We start from the raw sequence: 23984 nt of genomic DNA, 5'->3' as shown, positions 1-23984 counted from the left end.
GATCAGAAATTCTCTAGGCCACCTTCTAGACACAGACGTCTCTAGAGGGGAAAAGGGAATATATACCTTTGCCAGAATCTGTGCAGAAATAGACATGAGCAAAGGTCTCCCTGACCAGATCAATCTCAAAATTGGAGACTTCCATTGGACTCAGACCCTGGACTATGAGAACACAGCCTTTCGCTGTCGTAACTGCCATCACACAGGGCACCTTAAGGGCTCTTGTCCCACGATGCCTGCCCAAAAGAAGAAAGTCAGTCCTAAGCAGAAATCCAAAAGCTGGAAGCCTCATGATCCTCCCCCCATGGACGACTTTGATTTCAGCTCGGATGAAGAGGAAGAGGTTGAGGAAGGAATGGAAGCAAAGCTGGCACAGGATCCGCCCTTGACCGATCCTGAGGATTCGTCTATCCCACCAATCTCACAGAAAAGGAATCATGAATCCTCCACCTCGGATTCAGACAAGGAGTCCTCCCCGTCAGCACAGCTCAGTTTGCAAATCATGTCGGTTCAGCAAAGTCCTCTTGACTAGGTCAAAGTTGGTAAAAAGAAAGGAAAAAAATGTCGTACAATTGATTCTACACATGTTGAGTAGAATCCTCTGTTCTGCTCTGGCTCATATGTTCTTCTTGTTTCTTCTTGCTTAACACAACTCTATTCTCTTTTCCTTTTTAGGGATCGAGGTGGATAGCCTATCCTTTCCGGCAGCCTGTGTTCTTGCCTCTCTTGGCTGTAACTTCTTATTGTACCATACTTCCTCTTAATAGAATTAGTTTTTACTGAGAGAAAAAAAATAAGTAAATAATAATTTAATTGCGTTAAGATGGTATCATGGAAAAATGGTATATTAAACTTTAAAGGATAATTTGATAGACTACAAGATCATGACATGTAATAATTAAAAAATAATTTAATTAATAAGTAAATAATAATTTAATTGAGTTAAGATGGTATCATGGAAAAATGGTTTTAAAGGTATGAATTTGTTGGTTAATATGTTTAGATTGTTAACTGAGTACAGGAATGCAAAGAAGTATGGAGAAATCACCATTCTCTGCACCCCTAAGAAGTATGGAGAAATCACCATTCTCTGCACCCCTGTATAATATGGTGCACTTAAAATCACAGTGCGAAGATGCGGAGGTAAGGTGTTTTTTCGCTTTTTTTACTACCGCATTTCGTACCTTTCTATAATAATTTTTTTTTAAAAAGGTGAGACAATCATCGTAGTTAGCTCTATTTAGTAGTGATCTTAATTATGGTAAGTTTTAATTCTATACTTAAATTATTTTCAAATGAATTTTTTAAATAGAAAAATAAACAATGGTTAAAACATAAAATATATATAGAATTTTTCTCCTAGAATTCAAAGTGGGAAAACCAAATTGATATTTGGTTCGATGTTACAATACATTATATACATGTTCAAATGTTCATAAATTCTCATCCATTAATCCTGGATTAGATCATAGTTATAGTTTCTTTGACCGGATCTACAAAATACCATGGACAAAAACCATCATGCTTAAAACCATGTGCTAAAACCATGCACAAAACCATGGGTAAGTCTGCCCACCATCCTTGAGTCTTCTTGAAAAAAAAGCTTGAAAAAAACTAACAAAAGTAAAAAAGAAAAACATTTATAATAATATTATTATTATTTTAAAATCATGGTCAAACCAAACATTAAATTGGTGTCTGAGCTCATAAGATAAGGATCCACCTCCCCATAACAATTACAACAAGTGTAATATGCAACGTTGTTTAGTACCTGCCTCTTCTCACAAAAATAAGAGATACTAAAATAATTCTCTTGAGAATAATTATAAGGTACTATAATATAGAGTTAATATATTAAAAAAACTTGGAATATAAATTAGTACCTTCCTTTTATAAGGTTAAAATATTTTGATTTTGAAATGAGTTATGGTTTTTGGGCAAGTGGTATTTAAAAGGAAAAAGAAAATATTAAACTAAAAATATGAATGATTTGAATTGTAAAATATAAAAAAAGAAGTGTCTAATAGTAATAATAATGGTAATAATAGTAATAATAATGGTAATAATAATAGTAATAGTAATATATATCAAAAAATTATGTATAAAAATGTTATTATGAAAATTTTAAAATTTGAATTAATTTTTATCTAGATAATATTAATAGATATAAAAAGATGAAAGTATACATATATTTGAATTTAATATGTTAACTTGAGAGAAAAAAAAAAAAACACAACTAAAAACCAATTCATATATAATTTTTTTTAATAAAAATATAAAATAAAAATAAAGTATTTATATTAAATAGGTAGAAATATGGAAATAAATATTAAATAATAATTACTTTGAACTATACAAATATAACATATTTGTATATGAAAAAAAGTTAAACATACCAGTAAAATTGTAAATCAATATTTAAAAGTTTTTAAATAAAATATACACAATAAAATTAATTAAAAAAATAAAACAAAACAAGATATAAACCAATATTTTATTCAATGCTACTTATATAATAATAAATCAATTATAATATATAAAATAAAAAAATGAAATTCAATGAAATGAATTAATCATTTAATTGGTTAAAACCACTCAATATAATTATCATAGAGTAACTAATAATAAATACATTTGATTTTTTATTTTTTTTAGAATTAGTTTAATGTGTGAAGTATTATCTGTATTAAACATTTAATTTGTTAAAATCATTAAATATGATTATCATAAAATGACTAATAATAAATACATTTGATTTTTTTTTTTAAATTGTTTTAATGTGTGAAGTATTATCTATATTAAATATTGTACAACATTTAATTTTTACATTTTTTTGAAAAATAATTTAATCTTTTAAATATTATCTATAAATTAACTATTAAATAATATACCATTTATGAATAGGTGATATATACTATTTATATTAAATAATGTACCATATATGAATATATAACATTTTAATTTACCATATATGAATAAATTACAATAATGTACTATTTGTATGCTTAGCACTCTTTCATATCAATGTTTACAGTGTGAAATGAATGTAAAGAAAATTGCTAATTAGCTAAGCATGTGAGTACTACATCTAGAAAATTAACAGCATTGGTAAAAGCTTCACCTGGAATGTCACATACCCCGGTAACCTCGCATGTAAAAGTAGGGAGTTAGAATTTTTTTATACAATTACCACAAGTAATTAATCAATTCACACCTCCACAAATCATTACTAACCATTAGATATACTATTCATTAGTACATCAAGTAAATTGCCATCAAAGACAGTAAATTTCATAACCATTGCATAACCTTTAACCATCACTGTAATAACATAACTGTCTCATGAATCCATGCATCCATTTCTTGATATCCTTAATCATGTTAGATAATCATGTACTAAGACATTATGGTTGTCACATCAAATAAAGAACCATCATCATTAAGGACCCATCATTATCAACAGACACATAAGGCAATCACATCAATCACACCATAGAACACGGATATACCCTGGAAACCCCGTAGGGTGAAAACCAGCAAACGTTTAATCTTATTATTAAACGCTCGTGAGGGTTTTCACCCCTCACTCAATGGCTCATAAGGGATTCCATCCCTTAACCATTGTTATTAAGATCTTTACAATGAATTATCATTAAGCTGTCACATAACTAGCTAAAGCTAATACAATTTACATGTAATCTTTTATTTACATACCACCACATGCAACATTCCTTGTGGCATAATTGTTCTAGCATTGGAAAATACTGCAGCTTGACTTCATCTGCATGGACGAATAATCCTTTTTCCTCCCATAATGTTAAACCTCACTTTCCTTGGCACCATCTGCCATCGTTTCCTGTCAATGCAGTCATCAAGAATCTCGGCAACAAGATTAGTTACAATATTATTCCAACAATAATCAACATTTAAAGAGATCTTTTAACATCTACTCATATGCATGAGCACGCATAACATACTAGCTAACTAGCATATATATCAGAACATAAATACATGGTCTTGCAACCAGATCTATAACAACATAAATACATGAACAACTACATGCATGTGTTTTCGGGCTAAGCTTCTGTTACTTTTTCGAAGCACCTCCTTACAGGAGTAGCCATAGATCAGATTAAAAGGGCAGGGAATCAGTTTCAGATTTAACCGTAGCCGGAGAAGACCTTTGCTCAAGTAAACAAGCATAAGCAAATAATTTCAAACTTTAAATATGATAACCATAATGATAATCTCTCACCGCATGCTTTACCATCAAAATTCTCAAACCCTATTTTGCCCTGCCCTGCCTAGGGTCACTAAAGGGAACCATCTGGCAAAAATAACTGGAAGAAACAAAACCCTTACAAGGCAAAAATCAGTTTTCAGGCTCCAAGAGTTTCTTACCGATTGAAAAAGAAAACAAAGGCATCAATGCAAGCATACTCGATCTGCTTCTCTTGAAGCTTCCTTGAGGCCCAATTGCTCATAGAAACTGTTTTGGACTTGGGAAGATTTAACCCCAAAACCTCAATGGCCAAACCCTTGAGCCCGGCCTGCTTGAGCTTCTGCCTCCCGAACTTTTCGGCTGCCAAGCGACCCAGCTCCACTGGGTCTCCACATTCCAAACCATGATCACGCTGGAGCTTAACAACGTCAGCTCGAACACCCGCACCCACTAATTTAATCTCCGGATCCTTCAAAAACCCAACAAGAGCCTCTGGCATAAAATCCAGAAACAACATTTGAATAATCAAGCAGCCATTGTCAGTACAGAGCTGGAGCAAGGCAGTCTTGTTCTGCGATCCTCTTTTTTTAAAATAGGGCCGCCATTCCATGTCAAGCCCTACTATTTTCTGCCCAGTTTGTTGATAAACCCAACTCTCTGCAACGTGGCCGTCATCCGTAAGGGTCGCCTGTATGGAATTTCCCGTCAAATTGATCTGGGTAGAGCTTGTGATTGTCCGTCTAGAGCCATATGTCCCAATGGGTACAGGAGAACCAACCCCAAGTGCTCTGTTGACAATGTATCGCTGCAATCTTTCGACTCTCCAGAATAGCATAGCGTTAAGTCTGTAAGTCCTACTGATGTACGAGAAAACCAATTACTTCTTGCGGACCTTACCATGACGAACATCTCATAGATGCTAAACAGGCATCATTAATAGAGAACCTTTTTGTGTTCAAATCTGTCAACGATCAAGAAAATCTACTTCGTCGCCGTTCCGAATCCAAGAATCAGTTCCAATTTCCAAGCCGCCATTAACGCCATCCTCTGCCATTCTTTAATTGATAGCTTTATGGATAATAAGAATTAGTTTTTGAAACTAATTCGTGATCTTTTTTTAAAAAGAATTACTATTCCATAACTGAATAACTTACGCCAAGCTATTACCATAGGGTTGTTACATACTCCCCCCCTTAACAGGAACACCGTCCTTGGTGTTCATCTCTCGTTGGGAACTTGAGATTTTACTCAAGAAATAACCATACAAACCACACAAAAAGTGGTCATTCCTCTTTAAAATCAACTATTTCATTCCAAGAAATGACAACAAACAAAATAGTAATGATATAGTCATAAGAAATATCATTAGTTATAAGCATCAATAAACATAAGCATTCGTAATTGCAAAAGTATGCAACTTCTAATCGCCACCACTTGGCCCTTATTCATTCATGATAACAACTCTCTGTGTCAACTTACCATTACTTACCATCTATTTTGAAAACCATGAATACTTTCATGTAAGTATTTTAATAGTGGTTGGAAACTCTTCATTCCTCCATGGTAAGTAATTCCTGTAATATATGACTAACAAATTCAATCACATTAGTCACTATATTTTGAGTCAAATGAGATACTTTTGACTAGCAATCAATTGTGCAATGTTAGATGCTTTCTAAATCACAGTACTTTTACAAGTACTTAAAGAGCACTAACGCTAATCATCAAATGATAAATCACTGCTCACGTTCACATTGAACGAATTCTCACTGAAGAAATCCGCAAAGTGCTTCTAGATGTACCAAAAGAGCACCTAATCATCAAAACAGTCAATCACTGCATCAAGCAAAAACTGTCTTAGCTCCCACTAAGATGTTCACAACATTAATAATACCATAAAGGAATTAAAATTTCCAATTACTCCTTATTGAGCACTAAGCTCATTTCTTGTTAAATGTGCATAACATATTTTATACAACTATATGTAGAATTCATTTCTAGCATTACATATAGCTGATTAGTTAATTCCTTTAGCCATGAGACCACAATGGACTAAAGAATTCCCAACCCATGGGAACTGGTTTCCAAAACCAAATCGAGTCATTTTCACATCCAGACAGTTTCTTTGATAGAGACCTTACCAGGTCTAACATGGGATTCCACTGGCCAACCAGCTCAAGAATTCCAGGAAGAGTAAATCTGGGCAGACAAGTACCATCAACCCCTCCGGGCAGGTAACTGCCATCAACCCAAGGCATTCAAGCCTTTCAAAATCCGAGCAGACAAGTACCATCAACCCCTTCGGGCAGGTAACTGTCATCAACCCAAGGCTTTCAAGCCTTTCACAATCCGGGCAGACAAGTACCATCAACCCCTCCGGGCAGGTAACTGTCATCAACCCAACTATCCGCAACTGTCTGGCATGTTAAATTTCTCTTTTATTACTCTTTCTCAAAGTAATTTACACAATGAACCATATGAACATTATCATTAGCACAACAAACATGCATGTATACCATGCATTTACACTTAACCCCCAACATGGGTCCACAACATCAAGATTGATGGGAAACATATCCATCATACACGTTGTATGCATGCAAATTTTCCAAATAACATAATTCATGCATATCATATAACATCATTCTTTCTCATTTGTAATTGCATTTCATATTGCAGCAATTTATGTGATGAGTTTTCTTGTTGCCATTAAGCTACCACTACTTAATCCCATCAGCAACGTTAGTTATAAATATGCATCAGTTAACACGTATTCCATTTCCAAGAATGTTCATGCATACAATATTGTCAGGTATAAAAGCATATGCAAATACTCATTAATGTATAAATGTCAACAACAGTTGAGTTAATACTCTCAGCATTCCCAATTTTTCCATAGTCTGTTGTTCCAATTCAAATCATCATTAATGGAGTATTATCTTACGTTTACTATGGCTAGCTTGGGTCATGCATTGTTAATGTAATTAAACATAATCTCTCTAACATATAAAGATCATAACTCTATGTCATAATGACTAATCTTTGTGCATACCCTTGCTTATCATATAAGCCTTCTTTAATGTATGCAACACATATTCCCTTCACTAGAATACTACCATCATTTCATACAAAAAACTACATACCTCTTTCTTAAAGGAAGTCATTTTAACCTCATTCTTCTATCTTCCTTTTCAGGGAATTATTAAAGATATCCATCTTTAGGCATAAAAACAAGGTTTACTTATCCTTTATGCATCAAAATCAAGCAATCAACACAGCTCATCCAACAAGACAATCTCTCCAAGAGATTATTATTTTCAAGGAAGCTAACATGACCACTTTCTCTAAGTACACACAGACTCATAATTCCAAAGTCACAATAGCTACCAATATGCAACATGTGTTCTCCTAACACAATTACTTTACTTCAATGCACATAGTTCTTTTCATGAGACAAGTAAGGATTTTGGTTCTTGTATGAACACTATTCTAATGTGTCTTTAAGGAAAGAACCTCTATTCTTATTTTCAAGAAAATTCTCATAAAATCCTTCATCTTCATACATGAAGTATGCACACTCTTCTAGAATGAAACTATATTTAAGTATATATATAATACACTCTTTCTTCAAGAAAGTTAGAAATGCATATCTATGTGCCTAGAAGCACATCTTTAGCTATCTTATCATGCATGTAATGCATAATCATTTCACTAGAACTTAGAAACTAACTAGAATCATAATGCAATTAGCATATATATATATATATATATATATATATATATATATATATATATATATATCCAAGAAGCCTTTATCAAATAAAGATACATATTTTAATTCAAGAAACTTGGCCACCTTCCGTGCTTTGTCCTCAGGACATTTATATGCCTCATCCTCTTTTCTCAAGAAGATACTTTGGCTATATTTAGCAAGGATTTTGTAGACGAGAGACAAGCATTCACACACAAGACTCACGTGGAGTCTTCCTAATAGGAACTACCTATTTGCTTTATTAAGAAAGTATACAAAATAATCAATCTTTAATTGCATGCCTTAACACATTTCCTTTACCAAGAAAATCTATAAAAGAACTATTCTTTTATTGCATGCATTCAAATACTTTCTCTACTAAGAAATCATATAAAACACTCATATGTGTTCTTCAAGTAAGTGAACAAGACACTTATCTTATCCTTGGATCAACATGCATAACTAACAAGTTAAACCACCCTTACCGAAAGCAATTGCTCTACTTATGCAATTAGAAGCATAATCTCCTAAGTGTCACACACGCACCAGAGTTACCACTTGATGCTAGATGCAACAACTATCATGACAGTACTATGTGTCCCTTTCAGACTAATGACTTCAAGGAGACATTACGAAAATCATTAACATCAACACACTATAGTTATCATTTTCCAACTCCTTAAGCATGGTCAAGGGAATACTCACATGCACATCAAGCGCTATCTAGTCATTCCCAGACTTAGTGTCTTCTGCAAGATTCTGACACTCAAAGCTTGCGCTATCTGGTCACCACCAGACTTAGCGATTTATTTTCCTATCTCTGTCTGTCCCTACAGCACGGTCTTCTTCCTTCTCCTTGCTTCCATTTCCTTTGGAAGCATCTATAGTTGGGGAAGGTAGTTAGAGTTTACTAACAACTGTATTAACACAGGTAGTCTATTTATGTATAATTATCACATGTAATTATACCATGAATAGGTCCTAGAAATGTTACTCACTGCACATGCCTCTACAATTAACTTCACACTGGAATGCAACATGCATAAGAAATCCATTATTCCCATAGTAGAGATAAATTCAACCATCATTAAATCAAGGCTCCAATGGTTTTTATCTCCCAGCCAGTAATGATTAACATAAGCACATACCATGCTAATGGATTTCAATTAATTAGAGGGTAATCATCATTAAATCTATTAAGACATAAGCATATACTATTCATCATGCATTCTCATGGTGAATAAAATTAAGAACTCTTCTCATGAACAACTGGACTATAGCACAGAGAGAGTAAAAATCTTCATACACACATTCCATGCATGTGCCATCAATCAACCTTCACTTGTTTACTACTATTGTAACAATCTTAGTCCAATTGAATTAATGCATATAAGTTCTATGGGTTAGTCATACAACACTAACCAATCTCAACTACCAATCGTCTTCATGCATCCATGACAAGACTGAATCAAAAGTTAGTTATGACAATCAAGTCTCGCTACTTGACTCATTGTTTACTTTGAAGTCTAAGGGGGTTCTTCTTATGTCCTTTTAAAACAATTTGTTATCCTATTCAAGGATATTCCCCCTAATTTATATTCATGCATTGGCTCATTAAGTTTTTTGTTCATTGTAACTTCAATCTTGTTTAATGAATGTATCATTGTTATTACCATATTTGCAAATCAAACTTGGTAGTTGATTGTCACTTTCCTCAATGAGTGTTCAATATTGTTCATGAATGTAATGAGTACTCAATATTGTTCTTAGGTGTGACAAAAGTTTCATTGTCTTTTATCCTCATCAGGAATTTAACGTTATGAACGTAGTTATGCAACAACTTTATTACTTGCTACTCAAAGCAGTTATAAACATGAATCACACCTATCATGCCAAAAGTAGTGTACTACATAAATGAATATGTGAACGATTAAAATCATACCTAAGTTAATGCCTACTGATGGCGTACCTCCATATCCTTTCCGCTTACCAATTCCCAAAGGCGCCAGTACTGCAACCTTTAGCTCTGATACCACTTGTCACATACCCCGGTAACCTCGCATGTAAAAGTAGGGAGTTAGAATTTTTTTATACAATTACCACAAGTAATTAATCAATTCACACCTCCAAAAATCATTACTAACCATTAGATATACTATTCATTAGTACATCAAGTAAATTGCCATCAAAGACAGTAAATTTCATAACCATTGCATAACCTTTAACCATCACTGTAATAACATAACTGTCTCATGAATCCATGCATCCATTTATTGATATCCTTAATCATGTTAGATAATCATGTACTAAGACATTACGGTTGTCACATCAAATAAAGAACCATCATCATTAAGGACCCATCATTATCAACAGACACATAAGGCAATCACATCAATCACACCATAGAACACGGATATACCCTGGAAACCCCGTAGGGTGAAAACCAGCAAACGTTTAATCTTATTATTAAACGCTCGTGAGGGTTTTCACCCCTCACTCAATGGCTCATAAGGGATTCCATCCCTTAACCATTGTTATTAAAATATTTACAATGAATTATCATTAAGCTGTCACATAACTAGCTAAAGCTAATACAATTTACATGTAATCTTTTATTTACATACCGCCACATGCAACATTCCTTGTGGCATAATTGTTCTAGCATTGGACAATACTGCAGCTTGACTTCATCTGCATGGACGAATAATCCTTTTTCCTGCCATAATGTTAAACCTCACTTTCCTTGGCACCATCTGCCATCATTTCCTGTCAATGCAGTCATCAACAATCTTGGCAACAAGATTAGTTACAATATTATTCCAACAATAATCAACATCTAAAGAGATCTTTTAACATCTACTCATATGCATGAGCACGCATAACATACTAGCTAACTAGCATATATATCAGAACATAAATACATGGTCTTGCAACCAGATCTATAACAACATAAATACATGAACAACTACATGCATGTGTTTTCGGGCTAAGCTTCTGTTACTTTTCCGAAGCACCTCCTTACAGGAGTAGCCATAGATCAGATTAAAAGGGCAGGGAATCAGTTTCAGATTTAACCATAGCCGGAGAAGACCTTTGCTCAAGTAAACAAGCATAAGCAAATAATTTCAAACTTTAAATATGATAACCATAATGATAATCTCTCACCGCATGCTTTACCATCAAAATTCTCAAACCCTGTTTTGCCCTGCCCTGCCTAGGGTCACTTAAGGGAACCATCTGGCAAAAATAACTGGAAGAAACAAAACCCTTACAAGGCAAAAATCAGTTTTCAGGCTCCAAGAGTTTCTTACCGATTGAAAAAGAAAACAAAGGCATCAATGCAAGCATACTCGATCTGCTTCTCTTGAAGCTTCCTTGAGGCCCAATTGCTCATAGAAACTGTTTTGGACTTGGGAAGATTTAACCCCAAAACCTCAATGGCCAAACCCTTGAGCCCGGCCTGCTTGAGCTTCTGCCTCCCGAACTTTTCAGCTGTCAAGCGACCCAGCTCCACTGGGTCTCCACATTCCAAACCATGATCACGCTGGAGCTTAGCAACGTCAGCTCGAACACCCGCACCCACTAATTTAATCTCCGGATCCTTCAAAAACTCAACAAGAGCCTCTGGCATAAAATCCAGAAACAACATTTGAATAATCAAGCAGCCATTGTCAGTACAGAGCTGGAGCAAGGCAGTCTTGTTCTGCGATCCTCTTTTTTTAAAACAGGGCCGCCATTCCATGTCAAGCCCTACTATTTTCTGCCCAGTTTGTTGATAAACCCAACTCTCTGCAACGTGGCCGTCATCCGTAAGGGTCGCTTGTATGGAATTTCCCGTCAAATTGATCTGGGTAGAGCTTGTAATTGTCCGTCTAGAGCCATATGTCCCAATGGGTACAGGAGAACCAACCCCAAGTGCTCTCTTGACAATGTATCACTGCAATCTTTCGACTCTCCAGAATAGCATAGCGTTAAGTCTGTAAGTCCTACTGATGTACGAGAAAACCAATTACTTCTTGCGGACCTTACCATGACGAACATCTCATAGATGCTAAACAGGCATCATTAACACAGAACCTTTTTGTGTTCAAATCTGTCAACGATCAAGAAAATCTACTTCGTCACCGTTTCGAATCCAAGAATCAGTTCCAATTTCCAAGCCTCCATTAGCGCCATCCTCTGCCATTCTTTAATTGATAGCTTTATGGATAATAAGAATTAGTTTTTGAAACTAATTCGTGATCTTTTTTTAAAAAGAATTACTATTCCATAACTGAATAACTTACGCCAAGCTATTACCATAGGGTTGTTACATGGAACCTGTCCAAATGCAAAACCTCACAACCATCCAAAGCACCAAACTATTATGATAATGTTGGAATGCATGATATGTCGGCTTTCGCTCAATAGATCCATCATTAAATAAAATCTAAATCCAAGCGGAAGTAGTTTTCCCAAACTCTATAAACCAAAAAAACCTCTTAGGACTCAACTCTAACTTCTTATTATGCCTGTAAATTTGTATGGCATAGACTGACCACCAATAAATTCCGCTTTTACGGTAGTGGGGAGGGTGAAAGATTCCAACCTGCCCACAATATCATAAAAATGGAATAATTAAATTGAGAGAGGCGGACCATAGTCTTGAAATTTAATTTTACAGATGCTAAATAGAAATTGCGGGAGACCTTCCGTGAAATTGGTGGAGACCTTCGGCAAAGGAAAAACCTGTACTTTACTCTATCAGCCAGATGCTGGGTGGAAATTGGTGGAGACCTTCGGCAATGGGAGATCTTCACAGTACTCTGTCAGAAAAAGAAATAATTAAATTGAGAGAGGCAGACCGTAGTCTTGAAAATAAAATTTTAATTTTACTCTGACAGCGGAAAGCTAAATAGAAATTGGGAGAGACTTTCTCTGAAACTCGTAGTTTAACAAGGTGGAGGAGTTCCCTGAAAAGTTATGGAAATTTCCGTTATATTTAAAAAAAAATTGGTGAGAATTTTTGTAAATCTAATTTATAGTTATTAAACTTCAATATTTTAGGTGTCTTAAAAGTTTTTGATGGTGCTGAATCTATTTTTAGGTGTCTTAAAAGTTTTTGATGGTGCTGAATCTATTTTTAGGTGTCTTACAAGTTTTTGATGGTGCTGAATCTATTTCCACCATCAAAGACAAGATTCAAATACTGCGTCTACAAATGTTTTGATTTTTTTTTACCCAGATTCCTGACACTTTTAAGTGTACTAGCAGCTCCTCTGCCTCGGTAGAGGATTCCTCCGTGAAATGCCTCGGTAGACGGCTGCTCCGTGAAATTGGTGGAGACCTTGGGCGAAGGAAAACCTATACTTTACTCTATCAACGGGATGCTAGATGGAAATTGGTAGACCTTCGGCGAAAGATTTTCACATTACTCTGTCATAAAAATGGAATAATTAAATTGAGAGAGGCAGACCGTAGTCTTGAAAATTAATATTACTCTAACAGCGGGAAGCTATATAGAAATTGGGGGAGACCTTCCATGAAATTGGTGGAGACCTTGGGTGAAGGAAAACCTATACTTTGTCACCGGGATGCTAGATGGAAATTGGTAGACCTTTGGCGAAAGGAGATCTTCACATTAATGTGTCAGAAAAATGGAATAAAAATGGAATAATCAAATTGAGAGAGGCAGACCGTAGTCTTGAAAATTAATTTTATTCTAACAGAGGGAAGCTAAATAGAAATTGGGGGAGACCTTCCATGAAATTGGTGGAGACCTTGGGCGAAAGAAAACCTATACTTTATTAGCGGGATGCTAGATGGAAATTAGTAGACCTTCGGTGAAAGGAGATCTTCACATTTTTCAGAACGAAAAAGCTGAGATGTATTATATTGAGGCCATATAATAGAACAGATAGTACAAGTGCTTTTTTTGAAAAGCAGGAGGACAAAACTGGACACCCTGTGCATCAGGGGGAGAACAGAAAGAGGGACTGACACACATATAACCAGATATAGTATATACATAAAGAAAAGCCTAAGATATACAACAGATTGCCAGATAAAGACACCAGAAATATACAACCAAGCCTGTACCTGAACATATGACAAAAGGATCATAAAAAAGACCAGCGCACCTTCAAAAACAGAGCATCAAAAACCAGGGAAGGAGAAGTCCTGGATGGGGACAGATTCCCCGTCAGATATTACCTTCACCGACCATATTCCTGATTGAGAAAGCAAACCTTCCTTTGAAAGGCAGTCAACTTGCTGATTTTTTGACCTGTAGATGTGATGAATAGAGCACCCATCCATTTTTTCCCAAAGAAACATAACTCTGTTCATCCAACCTGAAAGATGAGGGTAGCGAATGCGGCACTTTCCCAAAACATGGTCAATCACTATCTTTGAATCCCCATAGATTGAGACCAGGTGAATGTCCAGGAAGATACAAAAAGAGAGTAACCCCGCTAAGGCCATTGCCTTTGCCATGCAATTTGATCCCTTACCACCATTCCAAGAAATGACATAATGGAGACCCTCGTCCATGATAATATGGACCCCACAACCACAGGAGTTTAGCTGAGCGGCACCATCAAAAAAGGCTATGGGATTCCGCAGGGACAAAGCTCCTTGTTCAATCCGGATGTCGTTTTTTTTGAATTCTAGCAGGCAGGGAATCATAGAGAGAGGCAACATGTAAAGGATATCTTCACATTACTCTGTCAGAAAAATGGAATAATTAAATTAAGAGAGGCAGACCGTAGTCTTGAAAATTAATTTTACTCTAACAGCGGGAAGCTAAATAGAAATTGGGGGAGACCTTCCATGAAATTGGTGGAGACCTTGGGCGAAGGAAAACCTATACTTTACTCTATCAGCGGGATGCTAGATGGAAATTGGTATACCTTCGGCGAAAGGAGATCTTCACATTACTCTGTCAGAAAAATGGAATAATTAAATTGAGAGAGGCAGACCGTAGTCTTGAAAATTAATTTTACTATGACAGCAGGAAGCTAAATAGAAATTGGGGGAGACTTTCCATGAAATTGTTGGAGACCTTGGGCGAAGGAAAACCTATACTGTACTCTATCAGCGGAATGCTAGATGGAAATTTGTAGACCTTCGGCGAAAGATCTTCACATTACTCTGTCAGAAAAATGGAATAAGTAAATTGAGAGAGGCAGACCGTAGTCTTGAAAATTAATATTAGCGGGAAGCTAAATAGAAATTGGGGGAGACCTTCCATGAAATTGGTGGAGACCTTGGGCGAAGGAAAACCTATACTCTATCAGCGGGATTCTAGATGGAAATTGGTAGACCTTCGGCGAAACGAGATCTTCACATTATTGTGTCAGAAAAATGGAATAATTAAATTGAGAGAGGCAGACCGTAGTCTTGAAAATTAACTTTACTCTAACAGCGGGAAGCTAAATAGAAATTGGGGGAGACCTTCCATGAAATTGGTGGAGACCTTGGGCGAAGGAAAACCTATACTTTATCAGTGGGATGCTAGATGGAAATTAGTAGACCTTCAGCGAAAGGAGATCTTCACATTACTCTGTCAGAAAAATGGAATAATTAAATTGAGAGAGGCAGACCGTAGTCTTGAAAATTAATTTTACTCTAACAGCGGGAAGCTAAATAGAAATTTGGGGGAGAGATTCCATGAAATTGGTGGAGACCTTGGGCGAAGGAAAACCTATACTTTACTCTATCAGCGGGATGCTAGATGGAAATTGGTAGACCTTCGGTGAAAGGAGATCTTCACATTACTCTGTCAGAAAAATGGATTAATTAAATTGAGAGAGGCAGACCGTAGTCTTGAAAATTAATTTTGCTCTGACAGCAGGAAGCTAAATAGAAATTGGGGGATATTATTAGGTAAAATATTATACTCACTGGATATTGCAGCAGAGGTAAAATATTATACTTACTGGATATCCTACATGACACATACCTGTAACCATGAATATATGTATGGCTTTTATACTTGAATTTAGCCCATGATTGATTCATATTGATATATAATTTCTGGTGTCTACTTGCCCCACCATTTAATTTTTAATTTACATAAACTTACAAGTATTGATAGTGTGCATGCATTACTATATCAAGAATAGCAAAATATATGTGATGAAACAATTAATGAATATATTGCAACATTAAAAAATTAGAAAAATACAAATTAATCCCATCTTAAAATTATATTATGTAGTGTGTTTCGCTGAGAGAGAACATCTAAAGAAATTTGATCCTTTAAATAATTGATAGATTCAATTTTAAGATGGATAGACACTAGTTAATAATAATATAAGTTTATATCATGCAAAATTTCATTCACCTTTACAGTGTAGTATAAGTCAATTACATCTTAGATGGCACTAAATTAAATTAAAAAAATAAATAAATCACATGCATAAATAGATATGTATGTGACAACATCTAAAAAATATTAAACCAATATTCATACATCTTAAACCTAGATATATCAAGCATTTAGAGGTATAGAGTTTGTTAGTGTGTAAATTTTATTAATATAAAGGAATTAATACATAACATGGAATTAAACGATAAAAAAAATTACATTTTAAAAAATTGATCTCTTTAAGTGCTCGATAGATTCAAGTTTGAGATGAATATGAGCTAGTTAATAACAATATAATTTCATATTATGCAAAACATTTCATACATTTACAATGTAGTATGAATAGAAGTTGTGAAGAAAAAACCAATGAACATATTATTGCATTAAAAAAAATACAACTCAGCTCAATCTTAAACAATATTAAATTAAATTAAATTAAATAAATCAATAACTACATACAAACATATGTATGTGACAACATTTAAAAAAAAAATCATCTAAGATCCATCTTAAAACCAAATCTTTCAAGCATTTAGAGGTATAAAAGTTGTTAGTGTGTAAATATTTTAATATCAAGGAATTGATCCATAGCATGGAAGTAAATGATAAAAAACCTACACATATAGATATTTTATCCTTTTCAATTTTTAATATTCAAATTTGATATGGATTTAAGCTAGCTAATAACAATGCATATGTCTTTTTAGTACACAAATTCATCTCATGCAAAAACTCCCTCACCTTTACATGTATGCAAAGAAAATATCTGTCATGAAGATTATTTTCCTCTCTTAGGAACACTCAATGTCCCTAAGCCCATCTTTTTTATGCAAAACCACCTAATAGTACCTAGAATACCATTTGGGGATCAAAGACCCCAAAGAAAGTGTTGGGTCCCTATAATACTAGTGATTACCCCATTACTATTGTAGTTGTATCCCTTGTTAATATTGTTGTGGCCCTATTGTCCCCATATTGTTATTACTGTGCCCCGTAGAATCCCTCTATTGTTATTTTGTGGCTTTATATTATTATTGTTAGGTCGGCTGGGTTATATTGTGACTCCTTAGATTCCTATATATAGAAAGGAGGTTTTGTCATTTGAATCATCGAAAAATTGTTCATTTATGTAATGTAAAGGAGGTTGCCCCCTCGAAGAGGCTGAATTCTAAGGCGTCGATCTATATTTTCTATCTTTTTCTTGAGCTGGTTTCATAACATTTGGTATCAAAGCTTTGGATTCTAGGGTTTCACTGCTCCAAACAGGTCATCATGGCATTTTCAATATAACTTTTTTTCTGCAACGTTTCAGAAAGCTAAAAAAAACCCATTTGAGAAGAAATCACGTTGAATCTTGGGTCTGAATTTTAGAGATTTTTGTGCTATATTTGCGGAGATATGATTTGAGGAAGTTGGTCATTTTGCTGACTCCTGAATTACATTCCAAACAGGTGACCTGGGGAAAATCGTCATAACTTTCTCTCTGAGCATCGGATTGAAATTTTGTAAGAAGGTCACCGTGGGAGATTTCCCATAACTCTTCCTTGGAGAATCCAATTTGGATCACACTGGTGGCATTGGAAAGAGGACACAGAGGGCTACTACAGGTTGCAATTCCAGAAATGGATGATCCGAAAGTACAGAGATACATCAGAGGCAATATCGAGCTCCTACAAAGTGAAAAAAGGTGTGTAGATTTTTTAAAATTTTTGCTTAAGCTTGGTTTGAAAATTTATTTTGAAGGAATTCAAAGGGCATAGTAGAGCATTATTATCGGTAACTGATGCCCCAAGGAAAGAAAATGCAAACACCTAGTAAGCAACCTGAAAGCTCTAGCATGACTCATGAAGAAGAGGAAGAAATGCTACATGATATATCAAAATTACAAGACCAAGTGCAACAAATGTCACTCTCACAAAAGCTAACAGAAGCTAAGATAAAGGGCATGGAAGCTAAGATGGATGATTTGAAGATAGATTTGAAGACAGATTTGAAGAGAGACATGGCAGATTTGAAGACAGATTTGACAAATTTTCTACAAGAAATACTTACTAATGGTGAAAAGGTAGTAAGGAAACTCATGATGCAAACAAAAGAAATGTTAATCATGATTTTATAGACTTTAATGTGGGATCGAAGACCCACCATATTCCAAAAATCGATATGAGGAAGTTTGATGGAAAGGATCCCACAACATGGATATTACAGATGGAGCAATTTTTCGATCTCAATAATGTGCAAAACACACAAAAGGTACGTATTGCAACTTTATATTTGGAACCAAATCAGTTTGTATGGTATCAATGGCTTTTCTCTCGTAAACAAATTATCACTTAGGCAATTTTTACGGAAGAATTGACAGCACATTATGAGGATACAAAAAGCAACACTTTTTTTAGCCAATTGATAAGTCTCAAACAAAAGGGTTCAATAATGGAGCACATTGAGGAGTTCCAAAAATTGAACATAAGGGTAAAAAATATTCCAGAGGAGCATAGGATTGATGTGTTCATAGGGCCTTTAAAGGATAATATCCAACATGATGTTCGCCTTTGGGAACCTGATTCATTAGAGAAGGCATTTAGGTAGCAAGAAAAATGGAAAGAAAAATTATGGCAACCAGGAAGCATACCACTCACAATTATAAAGATGGAAGTGTTGTTGCCCCTAGTCTTCCACAACCTATAAGGTTGACGCCACAACAATTGGAAGAAAAAAGAGCAAAAGGGCTTTGTTACAGTTGTGATAGCAAATACACTAAAGGTCATAAGTGTGCTGAGAAGAAATTATTCTACATAGATTGTGAAGAGGAAGAAGAAAAGGAGCAAGAAAGGTCAAAAGAAGAGGATATACTCCAGGAACAAAGCCTAGATAAAGAAGAAATGAATCCGACCATATCTTGTAATACATTGGCGGGAATTACCACTCCTCAAACCATCAAGATAGAAGGACAAATCAAGAAGAAAAAGGTAATAGTGTTGATTGATTCAGGAAGTACCCACAATTTTATTCATTGTAAGGTAGCAAAAGAATTGAATTGCTTCTTATATCCAGCACCAGAGTGTCAAGTGATGGTTGCAAATGAAGGAACAATAAATTGCTCTCGAAAGTGCCATAATATCAAGCTATCCATGGGAGAATATGTATTGACTAGCCCAATTCTTTCCATTCCAATGGGAGGTGCTAATGTTGTACTAGGAGTCCAATCGCTACAATCCTTGGGTACAATAGCTTTTAATTTTAAAGAACTTTTCATGAAATGTTCTGTGGAAGGAAAGGAAGTTGAATTAAGGGGTATTGTAGGGAAACCGGGAAAGATAATCAGCTCTAACGGTATGACAAAGCTTCTAAAAAAGGAACAAAGAGGTGTAATTGCACAATTATGTTCGCTAGATGTTTCCACATTGGAATCACCTATTTCTACAGATCTCCAAAACAAGGGCACTTATTCGAAAGTTAAAACAAGATTCCAGTACATCTGATACATTTAGCTGGAAAAATGATTCGTTATGGTACAAAGATCGCTTATACCTCTGTAAGAATTCCCAGCTAAAACAAAAGATTCTTATGGAATTGTACACTTCTCCCTTAGGAGGGCACTCAGGATTTTTAAAAACTTAACACAGGGTTAAGAAGGAATTTTTTTGGGACGACCTTAAATTAGATATTCAAAAGTTTGTGGCGGAATGTTTGGTTTGCCAACAAAATAAAGTTGAAACAATTAAGACATCGGGTCTATTACAACCTTTATCCATTCCAAGCCAACGTTGGGAGGAGGTTTCAATGGATTTTATCACATGTTTACCCAAGTCTGAGGGAAAGAGTGTCATCATGGTGGTAGTTGACAAACTTACCAAGTATGCACACTTTTGTGCATTATCACATCCATTTAAAGCTAGTACAATTTCTACTGCATTTATGGAAACAATTCAAAAGCTACATGGAAACCCAAAGATTATTGTAAGTGACAGAGATCCCATTTTCACTGGAAATTTTTGGACAGAATTATTTTCTTGTCTTGGTACTCAGTTAGCTCATAGCTAATCTTATCAGCCTCAATCTGATGGGCAAACTGAGATAGTAAACAAATGTTTGGAAGGATATCTTCGTTGCTTTGTATCTGATAAACAGACACAATGGGTCAAATGGTTGCCTCTGGCTGAATGGTGGTATAACACTTCCTTCCATACATCAACAAAAATGACCCCATTTATGGCACTTTATGGATATCAGCCACCATCCATCACATCATATTTAAGAGAAAATTCTAAGGTTCAAGCAGTGGAACATCACATCGAACATCAACAACAAGTCCTCCAACTCTTAAAGGATAACCTCGTGTTGGCACAGAATAGAATGAAACAACAGGCAGATCAACATCGCAGCGAAAGAAGTTTTGATGTAGGTGATTGGGTATTCCTACGACTACAACCATATAAGCAAATGTCCCTCAAGCAAGCTAAGAAAGATAATAAATTATCACCAAAGTATTATGGTCCGTACAAGGTGTTGCAAAAGATTGGTACTATGGCATACAAATTGGAGCTTCCTGCAACTTCTCGATTGCACCCAGTTTTCCATGTTTCATGTTTAAAGAAGGTTATAGGCGACAAGCTCCCAGTTCAAACAATATTGCCAGAACTTGACGAGGAAGGAAAAATTATATTGGAACCGGAAGCAGTCACAGAAACAAGAACTCGACAGCTATGAAATCGATCAGTTTCGGAGTATCTTATGAAGTGGAAGAACTTATCCGCTGAAGATTCCACATGGGAGGATGAGAATTTTATATAGAAGCATCCAGAACTACTCAAGCGTTGAGGACAACACTTTTTTGAAGGAGAGGGGCATGTTGGGTCCCTATAATACTAGTGATTACCCCATTACTAGTGTAGTTGTATCCCTTATTAATATTGTTGTGGCCCTATTGTCCCCATATTGTTATTACTGTGCCCCATAGAATCCCTCTATTGTTATTTTTGTGGCTTTATATTATTATTGTTAGGTCGGCTGGGTTATATTGTGACTCCTTAGACTCCTATATATAGAAAGGAGGTTTTTTCATTTGAACCATTGAAGAATTGTTCATTTATGTAATGTAAAGGAGGTTGCCCCCTCGAAGATGCTGAATTCTAAGGCGTTGATCTATCTTTTCTATCTTTTTCTTGAGCTGGTTTCATAACAGAAAGGGTATTATTCATGGTGGGATGCCTTATTCACAATGCTTAGGACCTAGAGGGTTCATTTTCGTATGTATGGCCCTTGTTTCTCTTTTTTACCATGGTTTACGCCCTAGAGTGATCTTTATTTCCAAAATCCAATTAATAGAAACCATATCCCATTCAAAGTTGAAAATCATGTAGAGAGGTCCTATGTGGTGTTTCAATGTATCTTCCACCATGTTTGAGCCTAACAATATTCTTAAAATTCGAAAGGCCTTATTATACTTGTTGATGTAACATACTCAATAGGTTGTCATTATTGAGGCTACTAGATGCTTCTTGAAACCACAAAAATTATACTATTTTTCGCTTTGATACCGCTCTCTTATATATCCAACCACCCCAATGGCATGTTTTAGGTGGTGGGGTGCTCCAAGTTCCTCTCACAAACTTATAACTATTCTCTAATACCACTTTTTAATGTCTAGTATACATACTACACCCACTACACTTTGATTTTAATTTTGATACAAATATGGTATGTACATAAACATGTACTTAAACTAATAGTTATGTTTGTACTAGAATTCAGTTGTGCACAGAACAGACATTTCCTTCCAATATTTATTGAGGGATAATTTACTCTCTGTGATGTTCCCCAGTAATTGTAAATATTTAATTACTGCATTAAACAAATTGAACATTACTATCTAAGTTTATAAATTTATTACTTTGATCAAAGTTTTACATGAGGTAAATATCTTAACAATGACAATCATATGATCCTCACATGTGAGGTAGTTAGGATAGGTAGTTACCTATCCCTAATTACTTCCTTGAAGATTTGTTCTCAAGTAAAAAAAATCAAGAGGGTATTGGTACCTGAGATGAAAGGAGGAAAAGAAAGAGCAAGGTTTCTGTGTTGAAGAGTCAGGCAGATTCCCAGAAAGCTAAGTCTGGTCAAGATCATATAGCTGTGACAAATAAGACTAATAGTCTTGCAGGAAACATCCTGCGCATGAGTAACAACTCGGGGGGAGACTTGGGCCCGAAGGCAAGTCTCAAGGTTGGGAGGAAAAATCTGATAACTCAGTTGTTTTGACTTCAAACAATCGACTGTGGTTACATCTGGAACCAGATAAGTATTCTAACTTTTTGTAATTATTTATACTGTAATATTAGGGTTGCAAATAAAGTTGAAAAATGATATTGCTTAGAGCAGTTGAGTAGGATGGCCTGTAGCAGCAATTTGTAACTGTGTTCTAGTACATACTGCAATTAAAATAAAAAATATGCAAATTTGTAGCAAGGGTAGCAAAATTCTTAGAAGAATAAATCTTAAGTGATTACCATGCAAATTCCTTTGAGGGGAAATATAGAGATCAAAGAAGGAAATTTCTAGATAAAACTTAAACCTGTGAACAATAGCATTACAATTCTGCAAAGAATTATCTTAATATGACTAAATATTCAAAATAATTTCTCTTCATTCTAGTATAATGTTGTAAATAATAAGAAACTGATATTTAAGGCCAAACCATTTTTATGCCCAATCCACATATTTGCTAAGGAAATTACCCTAAACAAAAGGAAAACGAGAAAATAATAGATTACAATAACCAAATGTTAACAGGATGATGGCAGTCCTCCGGGGAGAGAAATTTCAAATAAAATAAGAAACCCCGAATTAATTATAGGTCTAGAGGACAAGGACCCTCCATGGGTTATAGCAAGTAAATACTATGATGCACAGTAATGTTAGGACTCGGGTCGAAAACCCCTATTAATTTCAGAAGTAACTACAAATAATATAGAACAAAATCAACAAGATATCAAACCATTTCTGGAAAAACGCCAAAACTGATATATTCATTACAATAAAAAAACAGTGAAGAACCATTGATAAACTAGAATTTGAAAAGAGAGAAAAATAGAGTTCAATCCAGGGTATACGACCCTCTTCGTTTCTTTTACCATCTAGTAGCAGTATATTTAAACAAAATTACACAGTAAACTCATAAACCCTCTTAATAGGGACTCTCAGCATTATACTTTTGATAAAAAAATATATCAAGAATTTCCTCTTGCAGAGGGGCAGGACTAGCCGCATACCCGGAAAGCCAAATAAGAATAAATGGCTTCGAGATTCGGAATTACAGACATTACAGCTTAAAGGCCTATGCACAAACTCTTATGGAAAGTAAATAAGAGAACCAGAGTGATAAACCCAGCTGGTTCATAACCTAAACTTCCAAAACCGTTATTTGGTAGCATTTCAGAATAAGACCTTTCACATACCCGGAAAACCCAATAGGGTAAAACGATAAACCTTGACAGGATTCCAGAAGGTGTGCCTCGCATAACCCTCTTTGAATATTGAGGACTCCAGAGAAACTTGTCATGCAAGAAAAGAAACCATTACATATATCCAACAAGTCTAAGAAATGATTAATGGTGTTTCAAATTAAACCTCAGGAAGACTACTGTACCTGTCAGGGC

The 23984-nt window shown here is 35.1% G+C and overlaps 2 pseudogenes; both read right to left on the bottom strand.

Annotated features, from left to right (window-relative positions):
* Nucleotides 1-4372: 4372 nt before the first annotated feature.
* On the bottom strand, nucleotides 4373-5214 carry LOC149248019 (3'-5' exonuclease-like; annotated as a pseudogene).
* A 6041-nt stretch (nucleotides 5215-11255) lies between these two features.
* On the bottom strand, nucleotides 11256-12159 carry LOC149248018 (3'-5' exonuclease-like; annotated as a pseudogene).
* Between the last annotated feature and the right edge of the window lie 11825 nt (nucleotides 12160-23984).

The sequence above is a fragment of the Pinus tabuliformis genome, chromosome 7, assembly GCF_031772625.1.
Source record: "Pinus tabuliformis cultivar Carrire ecotype Pingquan chromosome 7, CPIR1, whole genome shotgun sequence".
Lineage (NCBI taxonomy): Eukaryota > Viridiplantae > Streptophyta > Pinopsida > Pinales > Pinaceae > Pinus > Pinus tabuliformis.
This window is presented reverse-complemented; position numbering and strand designations above follow the sequence as displayed.